The 22,813-nt window shown below is 35.1% G+C and overlaps 1 long non-coding RNA gene across 1 annotated transcript; it reads left to right on the top strand.

Annotated features, from left to right (window-relative positions):
• Positions 1 to 477: 477 nt before the first annotated feature.
• LOC103174986 lies at positions 478 to 19,633 on the top strand. Its single transcript, XR_487417.2, has 3 exons — positions 478 to 1,154; positions 2,593 to 2,852; positions 19,253 to 19,633. It is a non-coding gene; the product is annotated as an uncharacterized LOC103174986 (long non-coding RNA).
• The last annotated feature ends 3,180 nt before the right edge of the window (positions 19,634 to 22,813 follow it).

Genomic DNA, 22,813 nt, shown 5'->3' with positions numbered 1-22,813 from the left:
GAACAAGCCTCGGGTCAGTATTTATTAGGTACTTCCAAACGACATGTCTGGTAAAATTAACTGGTTGCTGCTCTGGGACATCAATAATGAGCAGTCTCTGCCAATAAGTATTGGCAACGTGGGGAATCCATCATGTGTAGTTGTTGGATGTTTTAAGGAAAGATATGAGCTTGCGGATGAATGGCATTCGGGGCTTATAACTGTCAACGAGGGCGAGCACCGACTCGAAAGCAATCGATGAGTTCATCCCACCTTCGCCTCCGACCCACTTGAACGAAAGTTGTATCGAATCACTCACGGGTGAGAAATCTAAAGCAAAGTTCCAGTGTAAAGCTCTGGGGTCGTGGAAATACTTACTTTCACGTCAGTGTCCAATTCAGTTCACGTAAAGTGGCAATGTTTTATTGTGAAACAAAACAGACCCTTTATGGATCACTGTTTAAAACAAAGTCGTCGTCCCCCCCCCACGAACAAAACTGGTTTGTAACTGTGGCTTCTGGCAGAATAACCCAATATATTTGCTTTTGCACTCTTAGCCCATCAAAAACTATGAACTTTCGGAAACTTTTCTGCGTTTAGTCCACTTTAAACTACTGTGAAAGATTGTCATTGACAACTTTGCTCGACAATCATTGGAGACAACTTGAGAGACTGCATTTTTATAAAACCAACCAACACTTAAAAAGTTATGCGAAATTGCTGAATAATGAAAGACAGAAATACAACGAGGTAGTAGTAGTAGAAGTAGACTTGGAACTTGCACACTGCGATTTATGAAAACAAAATATTCTGCGGTGCCAAAAATCAACCTAAAATGGAACTGCAGACCTCCTTGAGTTGAGACAAGAAAGAAGTCAAGAAAAAAAACCAACTAATTATTGTTGCAGTTTGGTGTTTGAACGAACTGAATGGATTGCATTGCACTTTGAGAACCATAGACCCTAGTCGTTGAAATGGAACATTGTGTACACGAATATATTTAAAGATGCCTGGTAAGTGTTTTTCTCTAGGAATGCAAGCTATTTAAAGTGAACCCATGAGTTGCAAACCCCTCGTCCTGAAAGGCGATATTGTGGAAAGTGGACGGTGAATAAACAATCCTCCTCAAAATGTCCCACATGATGGAGCAGTGCACCAGAAATGAACTCGAAAAGGTATGAAAGAGTGTTATTGTTCACAGTTAGGGCAATTTCGGAGTCAGCGGAATTCCGGTAAATTGTGGCTTTATGTTACAGTAACTCGTCATAGTCCACCGCTGGTTGATAGACACAGATTTAGAACTGCCAGCTGTTGCCTAAATCTTTGCCATCCAAATTGGCCACATACCCTCCCCGAATGACGTGTGCACTGCAGATGTTATGCTCCTGAGAGCTTTGCCTTGTGTATCCACCTCAGCCCCAGAACTAGGTTATCCCCCAACGCCATCCTTCAGATTAATTCGCTTCATAGTTAAAAGTCCGCTTCCATTCCCATTTCAAATTGACCTAATTGAAAACTCGTATATTTGGTCAAAACGCGGCAAATTCATTCGGCTGATGCATCTTTTGAAAAGTTGGGCTTCAAGTTGAGTTAATAAACTACGTGTGCATAGCCCATGGCAATGTTCATGAATGGATTTATGTACCTAAGATTGTGGTGCTTACCTATGTTTTAAATCTGCAACAATAACTTACAATTCCATCAGATCTCCAAAAGGGAGGCTTTACTTTATCACAATAGAATATGCAGTCACTTTACTCGACTGTAAATCCTGTGACGTGCCCTGACGCAGATTTGAAGATATGATAAAACACTATAGCAAGATTATTATAGATGTCAAGATTATCACGAATACAATTCTCAATTGATTTCTGGCTGCGCAAATAACTGATGGATCAGGAGGTATTCTCAGCAGAGTAGGGAAATTATTTTAATATTTTGACATTTAACATCGCTCCTATCTGGAACACTGCTGAAATGCATTTCCTTTGGTCACGTGTGTTACAGCAGTTTTTAAAAATATAAACAGTATTTGTCAGGAAGAGTTAAGTACAATGAAGCTATAGAAACACGTAGTTAGAAAACACGCTAACTGAAGTTATCACCTATTCCAATTTTGCTTAAATTTAATTAAAAGACTGGTAAATATGCAAAAATATGGCCTATGTTACACCTGCATTAAAGTTTGGGGAAATCATACAAACATTACATATTTATTTGTCTCCAAAAAATAAAACAATAATAAATTGCTCATTTTCAATCCACGACTGTTTGTGGGACACTGCTGTGCGCAATTGGTTGCCGCGTTTCGCCCACAAATATATAGTCAATTGACTTTACAGCATATTCTGTGAAGCGCTTTGAGACGTCTAGAAGACGTAAAAAGCACAATATCAAATGCAAGGATTATTATTATTAAATGTCAGAAAGTAGTTGGCCAAACATTTTTTTAAATATGTAGAGCTCAGTGACAAAGAAGCCAAAGAAATGTTATTTGTTGGTAATACTCCAACACAATATTTTTTTTGTACTGTACTTTGAAACCATCAAAGTGAATAGCCATGTAACAATTATTTTCTTTAATCTGTGTCTTTTTAATTTTTTTGTTCACAGCAAACAAGATTAAAAAAATTACATGTACATATGTAATTCACTGCTGGAATTGAAGGTTTATAGTGATTCCTTGGACTTTACATGACAGACTTTTGCCTCATCAGATGGAAAAACAATTTACAAAGAAGATTTTTTTATTGGATTTTAATCAACGTCTTAATTAATAAGAAAACACAAGGGTGGAAGTCAAAAAATGTGAGACAAAACACAGTGGAAATTCTACTGCATACTGATGCGAATGGATTCTATAGGGAACTAAGGTAAGGAGAATGCTTTATACTTCTGATTGTGCTTTAATGGTGTTATTTTTAGCAACTGTATATCTGAACTTGGAATCATCAACTCCATGGTGTTTAGCTGCAAGTAGAAGATTTTAGGGGAGAAATTCACTTGGGTCTAGATTTACTCTTATTTTCTTAGCATGTCAGAATGTGCAGACTATGGCAAATTATTAGATAGTCTCAGTTTTGAAGCCTTACAGCTTTCTGCAAATTCTTTTAAGAACTACAGTAAACTAACTTCAAAGTTAAGACTGAATTCAATAATTTGATAAAGTCTACACACTGCAAAAAAGGCTAAGACCCAGTTGGAGTTTTTTCCCCTATATACAATATGTCCATCTGAAGATGGCTGCAATGTTTGTTTTAGGATTGCATTACCTCTTCACTGTGATACGTTTCAAGTTGTGCAATATGTGGATTGACAGTACACGTACAATCAATACCTAGACATTATTATTTTAAATGTGCTTTATAAGATAGTTTTGTTATATATATTATGTTAAGTTGAATTTAGCACTTATAAAGAAAATGTTTTAATATGATTTATTATTGATTATTATGTTTGTACAAGATAATCAATAATTTTGCTGAGTTAAATTAAATAAACATGATTGTTAAAACTTCAGATTGCCCTAATCTGAAGAGCTCAACAAGTTTTGGTAAATTTTATATCAGTTGAAACGGATTTTCATAAATGCAGGAAAATAAACAAGAAAATCTGCTGTAGTTTAATAGTATATGCTTTTGGTTGTAATGTGATCATGGCGATCAGACTACTTACATCACTGTATTAAAAGAGGTACTGTGTTTACATGGCAAAAATGTCAATGTGAAAAAATGCTGTGGAAAATTTTTCATTATGGACAAAAGTTCCCTGCTGATGAATCGAAATTATCACTTCCTGTACGATGTAGTACTTTATAAAGCAAAACTGATTTTTCTTTGTACCCTTCAAGTTGAAGATTTTAGTACAGGAAAATTCACCACTGCTACTTTGAACCTCCAAAACAGCCACAGACTCTCAGAAGTCTGGTATAACACATTTTGAACCTGAGTAAAGCATCCTTTAATATGCAACAAGTTGTGTGTCTTAACTCCGGTGCCAGAAGAACCACCCTATTTAGTGTTGGATGATGGATGAACAGTTTTAGGCTGTGTGCCAATGTACACTAGGACTACGCTGAGACTGCCCAGTTCATTTCATGTAGAAATCTAACTAAGCCTTTGACCTCAGAGACTGAGCCAGATTTGAAACTAAGTCCCAAATGTTACAGGATAACTTTATTTTGGAGCACAACATGTTTTGGTGGATGTTTCCAAGCCTATGTCTTTACCTTTCCCTCTATACTTGGATTTTCTTATTTTAATCAACATAAATCCTAGCACAGGAAAGGTTTTTACTATCTATGCAGCTAATATATTAGCACAGATTGAACTTGGACTGAAGAGGATAAATACAGTTTTCGCAGGCAAGTCAACAGCAATCAAATTTGACCTCTTCTTCTGGTTTCTCATAACTACTGATATTCCACTTTCATATTCTTCAGCAATTGATCTTGCCTTAAGTGACCTTTCTCTGCTTTCGATATGCAAGTTTCTTTTTGACAGTGCAGGAACTTAGATGGAGGGATATATTTTTCTGCTTGGTGGAATGTTGATGTTTAATTGCACTGCTGATATTGAAGCAGATACAGTTTAAAACATCTGTAAGCATTTTAACTTGCAGTCTAAGCAAACATGAATTGGGTTTCTTCATTTCCATATTTTGACTAAATTAATCAAGGAGCTAAGAACTACATTTTGAAAAAAAATGTAGTATTGCCAAAAATTGTCCCACATCAGGATTCGAGCTCACAGTCTAAGATGACACTCTATTGCATTGCTGGGGCAGTGCTGCATTGTCGGAGATGCCGTCCTTTGGCTGAGATGTGGAACTAAGGTGCCATCCATCTGAAAGGCTTCTATGGCACTGTTCGAAAAGAGAAGAAAGTTTCTCCTGTCCTGGCCAACAATCTTCCAGATAAAATTGTTCATTCACATCCCGGCTGTTTTGGGGACATTGTAGTGCACTGCCAAATTAGTCTCCAAAAACAACAGTCACTACACTTTACATTAAGTTACGTCAAGCGCTTTGAAACATTTCAATGATGGGAAAACAAATGCAAGAATTAATAGTTTTAGAATGGCATGAATAGGATTCATTGCAGCAACAAAATGGAATTAAAGGTTTTAAAGATAACACTGAAGGTATATCATGTCTAATCTAACTTGGTACCCGAATTTATGAAGTTTAAATTGTGTATTTTGAGTTAGTTCTATTTTTCCATTATATTGAAACCAAACTTTCTCCCCTCTGCCTCTTTCCCGCATTTTTTGTAAATTGCTCTAATGTTCCATTTCTTAGGTTTAAAAGACAGGAAGCAAAATGTATCCCGGGCCCTATATTTTTGTAAACATCTAGTGCACGATGCATTAAAACAGCCTCAGATAACTCACCTTCTAAACTCCTAACTCTTCCCATGTATCTGACCATCACTATGTAATTCCCCCGATTGCTATTGCTGAAATCAGGAGCTCATCGCTTGTGTGTATGAATCTGGATCCCACCTCTTAATAACAGCAACGACTTGCATTTATACAGTGACCCTCACACAGGATAGTGTCCCAGAGTGCTTGACAGTGGCGGAGCACATCATACATTTTGCAGTTGCATATTATCTGGAATTTGTATTTGAACATTTTTATGTTGTCAATGGTTGCAAGCCTGGGAAATTGCAATAATAATAATAATCCTTACATTTGTTTTAACAAAAAACTTGGTAAGGTTTTTCACAAAAATCTTCCAGTTTACTCTGTGTTTTCACACTCATTGAAAAGTGGCAGAATTGAAGTATTTTTAAAGTTTAATGTTTCATAACACACTAAGTAGGCAAAGCAGTTAGTTACTGCATCCTGTCCATCTATGCCTTTTTCTCCTATTTGTCGCCTTTCTGTCTAATCGCTTCCCTATGTCTTTCTACCATTTTCTGTATCGTTTTATCTTCTCAACTCTATCTTTGCGTGTGTCTATCTCTCTCTTTGTGTGTTTTCCCCCTCTGGTTATAGTCAATTAGCATTAACAAAGAGACAGTTTTAAACAAAACCCGGACTGCATAAAAAAATCATTACTCAGATGTTAAAAACTTGGCAGCCAGGCTCAAATTTCCTCCCTATGCACAGAGCAAAATTCCAGTTGAAGCACAATTACAGAACACATGTCTATTTAGTACTTAACTCACCTCTAAGGACCCTATTTTTCCAAATGCTGAATGTGGTACAAACGTTTAATAAAAGATTAAACTCTTCAAGGTTCAAAACTAGCCAGATTAGGAATGAATTTTATGTTGATCGTGTCCCAATTCCTCTGCTTCTGTGAAATGATTTTCCTTATAACAATCTTTTTTCTTACTTGTTGTATTGCAAAGGTTAGTCAACTCATACATATACACAGACCCCCAAATCATAAATGATCTCCTTTATAGGAAGCTTAATTGAAGTAGAAAGCTGGTCATTGTTTGTGTATAGGGACAATATCCAGCTCTTTTTAATATAAAAGCATAATAATAATCCTTGATTAGGATGTCCCAAAGCACTTTGCAGGCTACATTGTAAAGTGACTGTTTTTTGTTGGCGAATGTGGTGGGTAATTTGCACACAGGAACATCCTGCAAGCAGCCATGTTCGGCTGGCCAATTTGATTTTAGGGGGATTCCTGATCGGGAGAGAGAACCTTCTCTTTCATGAATTGTGCTGCGGGAGATCTTTAACATCCACCTGAACAGGGCACAGGCCAAGACGCAGAGTTCAGTTTAACGTCTCAGCTGAAGAAAGGCACCTCTGAATGTACAGCACACTCACAGCACTGTATTGGAGTGTCAGCATAGAGCAAATGTGTTCCTAGTCCCGATGCGAGGCTTGAACCCACAAACTTCTGTCTCAAGTTCAAGTGTTACCAACTGAGCCAGTCTGGAAATATAGAAATGATGGTATAAATGATCAGATCAATGTTTGATCTAATTTGGGCAAGAATGTTTTGGATTTTTAAGTGCTTTTTCATTTTGCAAAATATTAGCCATATGGAGATTAGATTACTTGGAGTGAATTTGAGCATTGAGCAGGAGTGAACTCTGTTCAGAGCATCTCAAAGAAAGTGAAATACGACTGCCATTTTTTCTATTTCACAATCTTCTTGGTTTTACAGAGAGATTATAACTGTATAATTGCAAAGAGAGACCTTTATATGTGTTGAGAACATTCAAATTCTAATTACAGTATATTTGATTTAACATCAGTTCTGCTAGTGGATTTGTTTTAAAGCAACGATGAAAGATTGTGTGTGATGGAAAATAAAACGTGTTTGTATTTCTCTAATAGATATTTTAATATGATTTTGTTGAGGCAGATCAATTATTTATAGTTCTAGATGGAAACATAATATCTATGGTGTTTGGAAATCTGTATACTATAAATACACTTTTATTGAGCTCTTCTTGGATGAATGTTAAATTGAATCAAAAGATCAAAACAATAAGTTATTGGGTGATACGTTAGAAGGCAGTACAAGGTTAAAATCAAAGCAACTTTAGATTCAGAAGACTTTATTTTAAAAAAAAGTCAGTTCTATCACATTAATGCTTTGAGACGCTTATTGAAACCAAAGCACATCTCTTTTGATCAAGGGAATGCATGCACTTTCTGTAGAAATTAGATAAGTTGCCTGGTTTTTGATATGTTCATAGCAGAAAAGATCTGCCATATCATTGCATACAAAATACCATTTAATCTCATCAGACTAAAATAGGAAGCTAAAGTAAACAAAGCCTGCCATTTCTTCTAACTAGATGAAAGAAGATTAAGTTATTTGAGTTGCTGAGCTTTAAAACAACCTGTAACCATTTCATCTCTTCAAATGTTCTTTTCAGATCTTAAATTTATACATATTTATTCTTTCAAAACTTAGATAGACCAGTTTCACAACTGTTTGAGCAGAAACCTTATAATATTCCTTGCAGGAATTCTGTCGTGGGTCTTTGGTACTGGCAATGTGCCTGTAATTGGGGTGTATTCCACAGCACTCGGAGCTTTTGATACTGCAGTACTAACTCTATTTTTAGCAGCTTTAGATTAACTTTCTTTGTATACTATTGCTTCTTTAAATGTCTACAAGACTTGCTGCTGCAGCCCTCTAACTTTCTCTCCATTCCCGCTCAAGTCATACAATGCTTTGGGTTGAGATAGCCAAATAATGTCTCCTCTGCCTATCCAGATGTACATTCAATATCTCATGACGTTTTGAAAAGCGAAATAAGATTCTCCCAGTATCCTTGCCAACAATCCTTCAGATAAATTGGTCAATTTGCTTTAGGACTGTTTGTGGGTCACTGCTCTGTGCAAATTGGCTGCCACCTGGACCATATATTTATTATATATAACCCACCCTAGTACCGACTAGGCTAATTCCTGTAATGATTTCATGCAGTAATTCAAAAAGATCTTAAGACGCCATCTGTAGCTGAGTTGGGTAACTTGCAATAATGAATGGAGTTAAAACCATCTAATTTGAACACTCTTCGTCAGCTATATTCAGTTTCAATTAAATTAATTTGGTCTTACAAATAGCACGCTCCTTTAATTATCCGAGAGAAAGTGTAGAGGCGTCTTTTGTTATTTCACTTGCAAAATTACAGGCAGTGGGATAACATAATTAACTCTTAAAACACCAACGTAAGTAACAACAACAACATTTGTATAGCGCCTTTCACGTCGGGAGGAAATCCCAAGGTGCTGGACAATCAGTGTTTCGGACCGGAGCTGAGGGTTGGGATCGGGGAGGGTGGAGGGCGGTTGAGGAAGGAGGGTGACCGAAGGCATGGTCGAAATGGAGGGTCTTGAGACAGGTCTTGAAGGAGGCGAGGGAGAGGGCGAGGTGGAGGGACTGCGGGATGGAGTTCCAGAAGGTGGAGGCAGAGTGGCAGAAGCCCGACCCGTCAATGGCGAGGCAGGGGACATGAAGCAGGCCAGAGCCCGCTGAGCGGAGGGAGCCTGTATAGCTTGGTGCATATCAACACCTTAACCACATGAAGCCTTGTATAAAATGCCTTTAATCTCAGTATGCCTGTATATTACACACACATATATATATTCTATATTCAAGACATAAAATTTTTGGTGCAAGCACCAAAGCAGGTGCAAATTAAGTATTGAATAACAAGAATAAATTTATTCCATTTCAGTAAAAAAAACTTGATATTGAACAAGATCCAAATACGTAGGACATTTTATTATAAATTTCCTTCCTGTGTCACATCTCCAGCTAAGTGATGGAAATTGTGTTGCCAGATTGACTGCAAAATGTACTTTAATTACTTATTCAGTTGTAGGTTCTTGTGCAATTTGTTTGCTTTCAATATCTTTACATCAGACGCAATCATTTAAAGTTGGGATCCTTTCTATTGAGTTGCCTTTGTTTTCACCAGAACATTCACTTCACCACTTTGTAAGTCACAGGTCAGTGGTAAATGGGTTGGCATTAATGCTGCCAGAGGAGTCATTGGTGCCCTTCGTGAATGGTAGCAGTGTGTAATTTGTTCAAATAGAAACAGTTTTGAATACTCTGATTCTGCCGGGTCAGTATACAGCACCAAAGCACCAGTGCCAACATGGAAATAGCTGCATATGTTTTGAAAATCCAGCAGTTCTTCATGAAGTCTCAATAATTCATCCAGTCACGCCTGTTCTATAGATCACAATCATTAGAGAATATCTTGATTCTGAAGTGATATGATCTAGTGCTAATAGTTAATAGATTTATTTCTCACTGCTGGAATATGTCTAGACTTTGATAACCCTCCAGTGCTTCACATAAGTAGCAATTCTTTACTTGTAAGTCGAGACTGAATGTTGTCAGACTCTGCTCTGGAGGAATCCCAGTTGAACTCAATCTTCTTCTTACCAAATCTCCATATCTGTATACATTCCAGCAGGAGTTACTGAATAGCAGTCATGTGTTGGAATCATGACTGTTTTTTTCCTCCCAAGCCATGTGCCACTGAGGTCAGTTGCAATGACTCCAATCCCTCCCTAGCTAAGATCAACAAAATCAGCCCAAGCCAGCATTGCATTTTTTTTCACAAAAATTGGAAACCCGAGTGAAGAGGCAAAGACCACAGAATAATTCACTAGGAAGTTTGAAAAGAATTGGAGGAAAGAATACAGTTAATCGGGAAAAAAACATCACACCAAGTATGGGTTTTAGAAGCCTATTGGTTAAAGAAGAAGCAAGTCTGAGAGAAGTGATGAAATTTGCCATCTTAAAGTTCAAGGAAAATTGAGATAGAGAAAACATTGAGTTTTGATTAACCCTGTTTAACTTTGTCAAGCTGCCTCTGGTCATCGTGGATGCCAAGTAACACAGTAATACAAAAAGTCTAAACTGAGCCGGCTAACTTTTTCGGATCTGACCGAAGCTTGGGCTTCTATGTAAACAAAGTAGCCCTTCCAACTTTCCTCTTTCTTTGATCATTTTCAGGTGAAATGAATGGGAATTCATCTGCACACCATAATCTCTTCATTTTCGCATTTGTATTTATTTTCTGCATTTAGTCACTTTATCACTAAAACTATTTAAGCAAACCAAAAGAAAATGTTATTAGCATTGAAAAGGAAAGTACATTCTGTATATTTTATTTTGAACTGAAAAGATACTGAGAAGCTGGTTCAGAGATTCTTGCCAATCTGTCATTCACACTATTATAAATAAGGCATTGGCCGTAAATTTGATCCAAATCTGCTGCAATTTAAACGTAAAAAAAGTTTAATTTATAACAAGAATGTGAAATGCACAACAATATAATTTCAGCAAAGGCCAGGTAATATTGGATTCACTTAATTATGATTAGTGTAAAGACTTTAGAATCACATTACAAGGATGCACGTATTGCCTTTAAACTATTGAAACTAGTGCAATCCCATTTAATCTCTTAATAAAATATTAAACATTTATGTAGATTATTGGGAGTGGGATTGGAAGTTACATTAATTAATGGCTTTTACCAAAACCCTTGTACAGTATTTTGTTAATTATTTGAACTTAGCAATTATTTAAACTGCTCTGAAAGTTAAAATATACTGTATTTTATTTGCATTAATACGACGATGACACCTAAAAGTTAAAGTATGCTATGTTTAAGTTTTCAATGGAAGATTACTAACTTGTGGAACCACAGAATATTGTTCTAGATAAAGTAGCTGTATTTTCAATAACATCTTTGATGATGCCTTAAACTCTAAAAGTTGGAATAATTATTTTTTCAAACAAGCCATCTGACACAATTCTTTCCTCAACTCTGGTCTTCATCGCCTCTTGCTTTGACTCTTTGTTTTTCTTTCATATCTATTTTACCAGTACTACTACGGTTATTAAGTTTCTCCAAACTTACCCTATTTTTCCCTCTTTTGTTCCTCCCACTCATCAAATACATTGCCCCACATTGTCTCCTATTTTCTTAGGACCTCAGGATTCGGCAACTTCCTCAATCCTGTCTCAGTTTTCCCTCACTTAGGCTTGTAATTACAAACCTTAGCATCACCTAAATAAGCATGAACTTATTTTATTTCTTTGCACAATTGCACAAAATGGTGCAAATGCAGCCTTACAATGTATATCTGTGTTTTTCGCTTCATGCTGTCAAGGATTGCTTGTATTGAAATCCATGTTATATCTGAAGTACACACCACCCACTTAATTGAGTTGGGTCCCCTGAATCTCCTATACTTATCAATTAGCCACACAGTTATAAATAAGCTTGAAAAAATAATCAATTAACAGCAGGAAACCCAGAAAAGATCACTGAAACTACTAATCATTACCACCTAGCCAGAGTTTTTACCAATTTTACCTCATACTGAGACAGGTTTCAATCCGGTTAATTGCCTTTAATTCCACAAGGCTTCATCTTCTATATAGATTATATATATATTTAGATGATATATATTGGTTTATTCTCATCCACCAATTTAGTTTCCTCCTTAAAGAATTCTAGCAGATTTGTGAGGGCACAACCTTTTGCTTGTAATTCCATGCTGACTGTTTCTTTTGATATCTGTGCACTTTAAATGATCATTGATTCAACATGCAGAATACCTTTTAGACAGACTGAGATTTGAATTCATCCAATAGATATTATTCTTTTATTTAAATATAATGATTGTGGATCAGAGCCTAATATTGGAGAATCATTTATCATTTATCTTAAGATCATTGTCTTTCATTGACAGACGAAAACTATTATCGCAGCTATGTGGCATTTATTCATTGGGAAAATAATTGTAATTGTTAAAATGATTGTTATGAAGAAATTCAGGGTTCACGTTATATTTCTTAGTTCTCACTGATGACTGTTGAAGTATGGGAACAATGTGAGGCTGCAGATGATTTTTGGTGTTAGGAATCATTGTAGGAATAGGCTTCATGTGTTCTTACGGTTTCTCAGGTATACTGTATTACTTAGATTTGTGCAAAATCATTATCATTTGTGAACAAGATCATTATCAGGTTTAATTTTATATTGCCACTTCAAGTCAAAGTGAAGTCACAGTTTAAAAGTTCAATTAAGTCAAATTTAATTTAAAGGCTAAGCTTATACAAAGAGCCACGCTGCAGTGTTCATCTAATGTTATCTCACTAATAAGACAAATTAGTCTGCATTAAGGTGTTGTGCATCTCTGTAGCTATAAATGTCAATTCTGTTCATTTATGTATACAGAAATGTGTTGCAGGACTACTTGCATTTATATAGCACCCTTCATGCAGCATAGCGTCTTGGAGCACTGAATGTATTATATTTGAGATTGATATTCAAGCTCATATTAAATGGATGTCAAATAGTTTTATTCTGTTTCCAGACCATGAACTGCAATATAATATCCAAACAAAGACAGTTTTTCCTAAAGCTGTTAATATTTTATTTGAAGGACACATTCCCTACACTCCTAAAAAGTAATGAAACAATCAATCTTTGTGTTACAGTCTGCTTGAAGGCAAGTAAATATCCAGAGAAATATTAATCTCATTTCAATCAGTATGAGGTGTTGCAATAAATGAAGTTAATGATACACTATTTAATTTTTAGATATGTTGCAGTAAGATATTTTATTCAGAAACTGACACAAGGCAAGAAACACCACTGCCATAACTTTAATGCAGCTTGGGACTCTTATGAAATTAGATCTGGAAAGATGTCCGGCAATTTTCAGGTAAAGTTAGCAAGTTCCCAAATAATAAATGATTCTTGGTAGTTTCAACAGCTTTGCACTGGCTATGCCAGTCATAAAGTTGATTATATTTCACTTTTTTAAAAATTTACTGCAAGATTAATATTTTATTTGATGCACACATTCCCTATGAACCAATGAGACAGGCTGGGCAGCGTTGCCTGTTTACCTAGCAGTAAATAAGAAGGAACCCGGTTGTTTGTCAATTGGCGGATCGCTTTCCGGGGGTAGTAAGCCAGCCAAGAACAAAAAATGTGGTCACTCAATCCACGACTGTTTGTGGGACACTGCTGTGCACAATTGGCTGCTGTGTTTCGCTCACAAAATATACAGTCACTCCACTTCACAATATATTCTGCTTTGAGATATCACAACAACGTGATAAGGCGCTATATCAAATGTAAGGATTATTATTAGAATTTAGGTGGCTAGGAACGGACAGTTATGATATTCAGGAATTTGCCATGTCGATAACCACAGCCCAATTCCTTTCTGGCTCGTTGCATAACATCTTTCCTGCTGGCCTAAAAAAACATTTCAGACTTATTTTTCCAAGGATGACCTTACCATTCCCTCTGAATAGATAGGAATCTATATATTAAATACGAGCATTATAATCACCTTAAACATCTCAATGCACTTAACACATTCAATGACTTTAAAATTTAGTATCTCTTTTTTATTAATTTTGGATGAGTGAGGAATGTGAAAGGCCATTCAAACCATTGTATTAGTGTCTGTATTTGCTCCTCCATTGACATCTGGAAATATTCTTTACTCAGAGGCTAATCAACAGCTAGAATGGGTTACCAAGAAAACATAGTCAAAGCCAGGACACCATTCATTTCAGAAAAACAATTTTTATTCTTTGAAACTACAGGACACTTGTTATCTTACAGTCACCGGATACACTGTTGATTATATCAAATTCTAAAAGCAAAAAATGGTTCACAAAAAAATTGGCCACAATTTGTGATTTCTACAGTTGTTCCAGGATCTTCTAATGTACTATACTTCACCAGAAATGTCTTGTTTTGTGATTGTAAACAAGCTCTGTCTGAGTTTCTGTCAATGCTCAGTGCTCCATTTCTGTCTAATTTTCCTGAGCGCTATTTAAAAGTCAAAATGTGTAAAACAAAACACTAATTAATTCAAATTCAAAGTAAGATTTTATTGCAAGGCATCCTCTTATTATAATGCGGCCCTCTGAAACAAAAATAATTACAGTGGTGTACAAACTAGCATTAACAGCTCATATTATCATACAGTAATATGCATTAAAATATTCGTAAAGGCCCCATAATCATGCAGTGGAAGAACCAACACATGTATATGTCAAGTTTTTTTAAACATTAATTCATGAGTTTAGTTTCAGCTTTTATACATAATTCCCCTGGGTTGTAAATTGTATCCCTAGATTCAATTGTCTGTGACCAGTATGCATTTCCATTTATTCTCACTGTTCTGGCCTTCCTTAGTTCATTAGTTCTTGCCTTAGTTTCTAACCTTAATTAGAAACATCTTGCCTTAGTTTTTCTTTATCACCATTTCTGATATCATTTTCACATTTGTTTCTATATCTTATTTATGCCACATGAAGCTAACAAGGGGTGAAGTTGGAGAAGTATTGTATGCTTTTAATATGCCTGTATTATAGTGCAAAAAGCCTTACAGTGGAGTTGAAGTTGCTGAAAGAGAAAGAAGACATTTATTGCAATCAGAATGGTTTTAAACATGTGTACCCTAGTGGTGACAAGGTAGTGCTTTGCTGTTCCAACTGAACCTAGTAACAGCCATCCAGGGTTGAAATTCCTGGCTCAGACATTTTCATATTTATGGCTTTAATTTAATTCAGGATATTCCAAGTTGTCAGTCTGTGCAATCCGAGCCCTTTGTTACTTGTATGACAGAGGGATTTTTAGGGCTGACAGCTCAAAGACCCAGAACAGAATGACCTCACGGTGGCACTGTCCAAAATAACTCACACTGATGTGTGCTCTAGGAAAGAAGCTTATCTTTCATTTAAATTACATTTTCTCAATTATTCATCGCATTACAGGATGTTTTAGTTTTCTTGATCAGTTTGTACTCTCAATTGTCATTTCAATTGATGACAAACTTAGTGATTTTAATCAACCTCAAAGGATCTTATGATACGAGGAGACTTGTATGTTTTTATATTTCTGTTCTGTTGTTCATACTTTCTCTTATTCTACTCTCCAAGATCATACTGTCTTAGCTAGAACAGTCATTTATATCTTTCAAAACAAAATGTTTCTGGAGATAGGGTAGATTTTGGAGATCTATTAAACTATTTATTAAGCAATAACTTTAATTTAACAACAACTTGCCCTTCACGTGTTGTAGTGTTTTGGGAGTGCTTAAACTATTTATCAGGTAGGTTTTGTGGTTTTAATGATATTTAGTGATATAATTTAAGCTTATGTGTGCCAGCACCTTGGGACATCCTCTCAACGTGAAAAGCGCCATACAAATGTAATTTGTTGTTTGTTGTTGTGTATGGGTGGGGAGGGGTGTGGGAGGAGTTGCTGATACTTTTTCATAAAGGATAGGAACACGTAGTAATGTGTGGGGTGAAATTTGTGTATATATAGAATCATACTTCACAAATTTCACTCACCTTTCTATTATTCCAATAAAATGTCCTATTTATCATTCATTGTATATTTAGCTCCCACAATAATAAAAAGAACTAGCTTGGCATTTCTATAGAGTTTTAGGCTTTGGAAACTCATGGTTGTTCTTTTCTTCAACCACATTCAAATAGGAATTGATGCTCTTAAATTTGACCTATTAATACTCCCTGCTGTAATTTAAACATAATCACTATAATTAGCAAAGCAAGTGCTTGCTGGAGATCAGAATTAATTTAGAATATGTTTGGAGTTGCATTTTGGACAGGTCGACGACTTCTCAGTAACCCTTGCTAGGAGACAGCCAACCTGGACCTCTGTACAGGATTAGCTTAGCCTCCATCTAAGGGTTTGCTTGATAAAAACAACTATCTTTCCAATTTTATTTCTGATGTCTTGGAAAATAGGTTTGCAGCATTGTTGCATTAAATTGAAAATCACAGTCAGGGGTATAGTTTGAGAAGATGTTGCTGACTTTGAAATATTTTTTCCATTGTCTGGTGGGTATACTGTAATTTCTGATTAACCTCTGCTGATAATGTCTTAATTTAATAAAGTACCACAAGTTGTGATTCCCAAGTATTTATGCACCATTTTATAATATTCTCCTGTTGGAAGTGTGGGTACTACCCCATGACCTATTATAAAAACAATTTAGATATAATAAATTCTAATTCACAAAGTTTTAATTAACATTTTTATATGATTTCAGTGCATTCGGTTAATACTGTACCATGGTATGCTGTTCTTTGCCAATGTAATGACTTTATATTTTTTNCTCCAAATGAACTTGCAGCTGCACAACCACAATGTAGTTTGGGTGTCAGGCTGTAAGGCATTAAACAAACACACTGAAAATTCGAACTTCATGCCAGACCCAGCACACTACAGCAATAATCATTTATGAAATTATAGTGACTGCTAATAATTTAAACATGGTATAATGTGGGAGTATGGCAGCAGACATTTACCATAATTCAGGGAACACGGGCCTGTAAAAGGAGTAGAAGATAACAAATCTGATTTCAATTTTTGAAAAGGGTATGACACACTATTCTCCAGTGAGAAGAATACTGGAAAGGAATTCAGTGCAAGAGCAATTAGGATGTACTGCTCACTGTGCATCTACTTAGATGAAGCTACACGCTTTAGATTTAGTTTTAAATTTCCTTCCTTGTTTTGCTAATTATTGGGATCTCATTTGCAAACATGTGTAGAGATACAGATGTCATTCATTATGGAATTAACCAATTAAAAATTATGCCACTCTTTGGATGGGTGAGTGACATAATTAAGGGCTTCTAAGTTTCTTTGCATATAAGATTAGCCCTATTACTAAATAGTTATACGTTCCTGTGCTTTATATTATTCTGTATAACTCTCTTTTCACAGTAAATTTAATTCAATATAAATTACTCCTCTCTACCAGATTTGCAGTGAAAAACAGTTCAGAAACTGTCAAGCTATTTCTTAAACGAACTGTGTTGGGTCTTGGCCTCTTGTAAAACAATCCAACTGTTCCTTACCTTTCAGTAAAGAACCCACTCCACGTCTCTTAACATCTGATGCAGATCTGCATCTTAATTATTCTGGGTGCTGTTTGGAAATGGTCTGAGCCAGAAGAACTTCAGTACCACCTGCATCCTCTACACAGATGGCTTTACTGACAGATGGCATGTATGCATGAAAAATATGCCAATCTGCATGGGATTTTTTGGAGCTACTCACTAAAGGATTCAGTTGAACAGTTTCTCTGTATGTTTGGATAGCCAAAAGGATGGCTTCCTGGAGCTATCTCAAAATGAAAGGTTAGAAAGATATTACGAAAAATATAAAAATTATAGTAATGCAATTACCTCACTTCCCAACAATAGAAATAATGTCACAAAAGAAGCTCTTTCCCATCGGAAATATGCCAGTCTTACATAAGTGACTTAGAATCAAAAGTTTTCTCCCCTCCCCTTATATTTTTACTATATTTTTGTTTTATATTTTAGGAACAATAAAATGGGCCTATAATTTTTAATCAGTGAGTGGCAATTTTGATAAAAGAACTGGAGTTCAATTTTAACACAGCAACATTCATTGATTAATGCCATCTGCATATATTTTGATATTTGACACTCATGGCATGTCAAAATACAAACCATAAGAACAAATTAACAAATTTGACTGAATATTAATACAAGTTCCACTTGAAAAAAAATGAGGGGAAATAAATATTCTAACTTACTAATAACTAGCATAGTATCCAAAGCAACTGAAGTAGTGTTGCTTTCGCCAATTGGGAAATATGATAGCACAAACCTTGAAGCTTTCCAGGAAGCCACATCACATTACACATCGATTATCTTTTAATGTTAGTATCATACCATGTTTTATATAATCATTGTGTACGAGTAAGATACTGAATGTAGCGTAACTCACAGTGAATGTTAGCGGAGTGACCACAATCAAATTTGCTTTTCTTTTTACTTACCTTTCCACTGCCATAAGTAAGTCATGTGTTTGACTGCCATATTCTATGTACTGTGTATATAGCAACAGAACCGATTCCGGTCACATTGTGAATGCCAGATTTTCGGTATGTATTTTAATAATGCTGTAAAAGTAAGCCTGGGCCTTTTGTAGTTAATGTTCCAGTTTCCTTCATTCTCAGTTGTGTTGAATATAGTGTTACAATATAGTGCATCAGTCACAGCTGTGCAATTTGTTTATCCACATTGCACTATATTCAGAAATGTCAATTTCGGAAGTGTAGCTACCTTGGAAAATGTATCATGATTACTACCTACAGTTTCAAAATAATGTTTTAGAATCTACTTTGCATACTCGCAGTCTATAATTGGACTACAACTCTTGGCATGCAAAACCACTCCTTCTTATAAATGGAAAAAAACTTTTTCCATGTTTATTTTATAGAAGTGGTTATGAGATACTTGCCAAATTCCCTTCTGCTGTTCATTACTTATTGCTATAGATAGATGTTTTCCTTACTACATGGATTTCAACCCCAGTAGAATCAGAAATATTTCTAATAATTTAAAGGTTGAAATGGACTTGTATGTCATTATCTTCGATGCATTTTTGTAATGTAGTGCAGACAGATTGATGTAAAGTTAAAGAATGATAAATTAATTTGAAATGTATGAAGACGCTTACAGTTTTCATAAGTAAATTAAAATGCTTGTACGAGTAAATTAAAATTATGGCTTGCTAGCTTGACTTTGATTGACAAAATCAAAATTACTGAGGATCAATAAAATGTAAGGACATGCAAGTCAAATAAGAGAAAGATAAGATACTTGAAACCTGTGGCAGCTGAGCATGCTAATTTAACAAACACATTGGAAAGAAGTAACCTATCGCTCTTAGAATGTATTACTAAAGATATTGTAATTATTTTTCCCCTAGGAATTTCATGAACCTCAAACCAGTGATGTAAATCAACCTGGACTGTCAAAACACAACACCTGTTATCAATACCTGGCACTATAAACAGATGAAACACCATCAAATTAATCATCATGGAAAAGACAAAGGAGGAATTTGCACAACACAGATGAGCATGATTCGCGTGGGAATGAATGGTTTCAGAAGGACATTTTTCTTGAATAGGCAGTGTAAACAAAGAAATCCACGTCACCAGAACTATAGTTGATCAACTAACTCCCAAGTTGCATTTATGCATGCATTCTGTGCCTGAAACATCAAGATAAATACATGTATGTAATTATGTAAACATGCCTAAATCTGTATAAAGTTCATAATTATATATATATATATAAATCTGTGCTGGGGATGGTGAGCTTCAGCTCTAGATATTGTCAAGCTATGTAAGAATAGATAATTCTGTTCCATTATTTTTATAACATTATGGGAATGTCGCCAGTTTTTCCTGTAGTCTCAGATGTGTTTCTGTTCCTAAATTTCGAGTTGGTTGTGGTGTTCGTACACATGTTGATAGTTGTCCAAGTATGAATGTTTTTGGATTCAGTCGCAACATTTTAAAAAAATTATGTTGCACGAATTCTAGGGTTGTAAGTCAGACGATCCTACGCATATTTGGTGGCCAGTTTTGGAATACCAAAGATTGCAGGATAAATTTCTTGAAAAAAACTATATTCAACAGTTTGAAAGCAACCAAAAAGGATTTGAGCTAATCATATTGCGCAAAATGATCATGCTGTTGCAATTGAACTAACACGGTATTGTAATGTATGCAACTTTTGCAAATTGTAGAATGGCGATATGTATATAGTTTTAATATATACAACTCCGCCAATACATTGCAGAGGCAGATTAAGTTTAACGTTAGCCTTTCACGTGTATGAGACTTTTAGTCAAAATTGTTTGCATAGTTGTGCTGACAAGAAGCTAGGTTATCAACAAAATGGAAATCCCATAACATTATGAGCTATGTATTTATAACTCCTTCATAGAAATAATTATAATATTGTGTACTGTTCTAAAATTTATTTTTTTAAAATAATGTTAACAGCAAGTAGTCAGTTCTAAAATACGCAATCTGTGATATTATTTAGTTCACAATTCTGTTATCAATAGCACATGCACTTATGTTTAAAACATTAATCCTTTATAATATATATATATCCCTTCATAGCTAATTTATTAAATACATGTGTATTTTTCTAAAAAGAATTGTAATTTTTCAAGTTCTTACATCAGTGTGCAATACAAATTTGTAAATTTCATTCTCGCATATCCTAATTCATCCTTCCCATTTGTCCCATTCCTATAAGCATTAGCATTTGCTGTCAGTGCAAACTTTCGTAATGTGTTAAAACAGTGTGCTAAATAAAATTCAACCTGGGTTTCTGTGAATATTAAGTGTTAAAAAATATTTATTTTTACTCTGTGTTTAAATTCCCAGACATGAATATTAACAATTTAAAACAAAGGAATGCACAAGTGACACAATATCAAGCATGTTTTTCTGAATCAAAGCAGAGTAAGTAGATGAATGCATTGCAATTCTACCAGCAACATTATATTCAATTGTACAAAGATATACAAGTAATGTAGGTTTGCTTTAATCATCCACAAGGGGAGAAGGGCTCCTTCAAATAACCCTTCTAGGATCTCTATTTAATGTATATGGTCTAAGGGAACTGACTATGTATGTCTTAATAAATAGATTGAGACCCAATTCTGAAGCAAAGTTTAGTGCTGTGACAATCTGAATATAACTCATCATTGTATGCGCCACTCTGTATGAACATGAGGCAGGATGGAAGATGGACATAGTTAAATTAGGAAATCAATTCTCCAGTCCTTTAAATGCAAAATGGAACAGTAACCTCAGGAGGAAAGACTATATGAAAACTACGTTTTAAATAATTTTACTGAAGGAGTACATACAGTTAGTTCCTTTAAATACCTGTGAATGTTAATTCAAATAGCGGATCAGATGTGAATCATAAACAGTTCATTTATAGCCTAAACTTTCTTCATTAATTTCTGTTGAGGTCAGCTTTCCTAAAAAGAGAAGGAATATCCAGTGGAGGTAATCCCCATGTATATTATATATAATATTTTTAAATTAATCATTTTTGTTTTCATGGAGCCACATGATTCTGTGTTTTGATTTTCACCAATGATCCAGCGATAGATTATGATGCTTTTAGAGGATTCCACTCAGTTATAAGACAGTTCTTTCTACTGACGTGAATTCCTACTAGAGACACTTCAGTGAGGAAATCTATTTCATCTTGTGCATTTTTGCAAATATTCTTAAGTTTTCTTTCTCCTTTTTAAATATACACCAATAAGAGTATATTTTCTCTTACCTGTATATAGTGATTTATAGTATCCTTACATATTTTATGTTCTAACAAATGTAAATACTGGCTTGTTAATTATGTCTACTTCCCAGAGATGAATCATTATAAACGTCTTGTATTCTAAATCCAAGTTGTTGTTGTAAACGTCATAATCTAATCCTATAAGTACTTTTGTAGTTATGTTTCCAAGTAAATTTGAACAAGATATTTTGCTTGCCTATAAATGTGGTGACTTAATGGGTGCTTAAAATAGGAAATTCTTTTTTAAGTGCACATTGTCAAAGTCGCTGCAATTAGCAGCAAAACAAAAGAGATGTAAGAGTGTACAACTTTTTTTTGTTTTACTTTTTTTAAACTTTACTAGTCATTTGAACCCAATGGTTCTTTCCAGTCCTGTACAATCCTATGCTCTTAGTTTGCATAACACTTTTACAATGGGATATTGTCATTTTAAACATCGTCATAGCTACACTTAAGGGAAATATTCCTGTGAGGGTTATGCTTTAGGCATTTGGCGATGTCAGCCAGTAATGGAATTTTCTGTTAAAATCATGCATCACCAAAGCTACTACATGTAACGCTCACTAGAATTTATACACATTTAGTGTTAAGTGTAACAACCAGAATATCCTGCAGTCCACAATATAAGATACTCTGTAAAGTGATATAATTATGGGTGATCAATTGCAATCTGTTAATAATATTGCCTGTTGTTGCTAATATTATAAAGATGCATCTAAAGTTAAAAGAAGCTGAATTAGTAGACTGCAGTTATGTCTGTATGAAACTTGTCATCTCCTAGCATGGATAGAGTTTAAGCGTCCAAACTGCATGTGCTGTTTAAATGTATAGTCTGGGCGTACATGCAGGCATAGAAACATTATTTTTTATATATGACCCAGTATTAAAATAGCAAATAAAATATAATTGGTAACAAGTTAATTTTTGTAAGAATCTAATACTTCGTCAAATGTCATTTCTGAAATGGAAGTATTACGACTAGTACTAGTTGCAGAAGCATCTATACACAAACAAGGACACAGTGGGGTTAGTAGAATTGTGAATAAGTACCAACGTGAGAGAAGCAATCTAAGACAGTAAATTATTCAAATAGTTGTTTAGCAGCTCAGCTCCTAAACCAATGGAATAATTTGGAGCTGGAATCATGTAT

This window comes from Callorhinchus milii, unplaced genomic scaffold (assembly GCF_018977255.1).
Source record: "Callorhinchus milii isolate IMCB2004 unplaced genomic scaffold, IMCB_Cmil_1.0 Scaffold17, whole genome shotgun sequence".
NCBI lineage: Eukaryota > Metazoa > Chordata > Chondrichthyes > Chimaeriformes > Callorhinchidae > Callorhinchus > Callorhinchus milii.
This window is presented reverse-complemented; position numbering and strand designations above follow the sequence as displayed.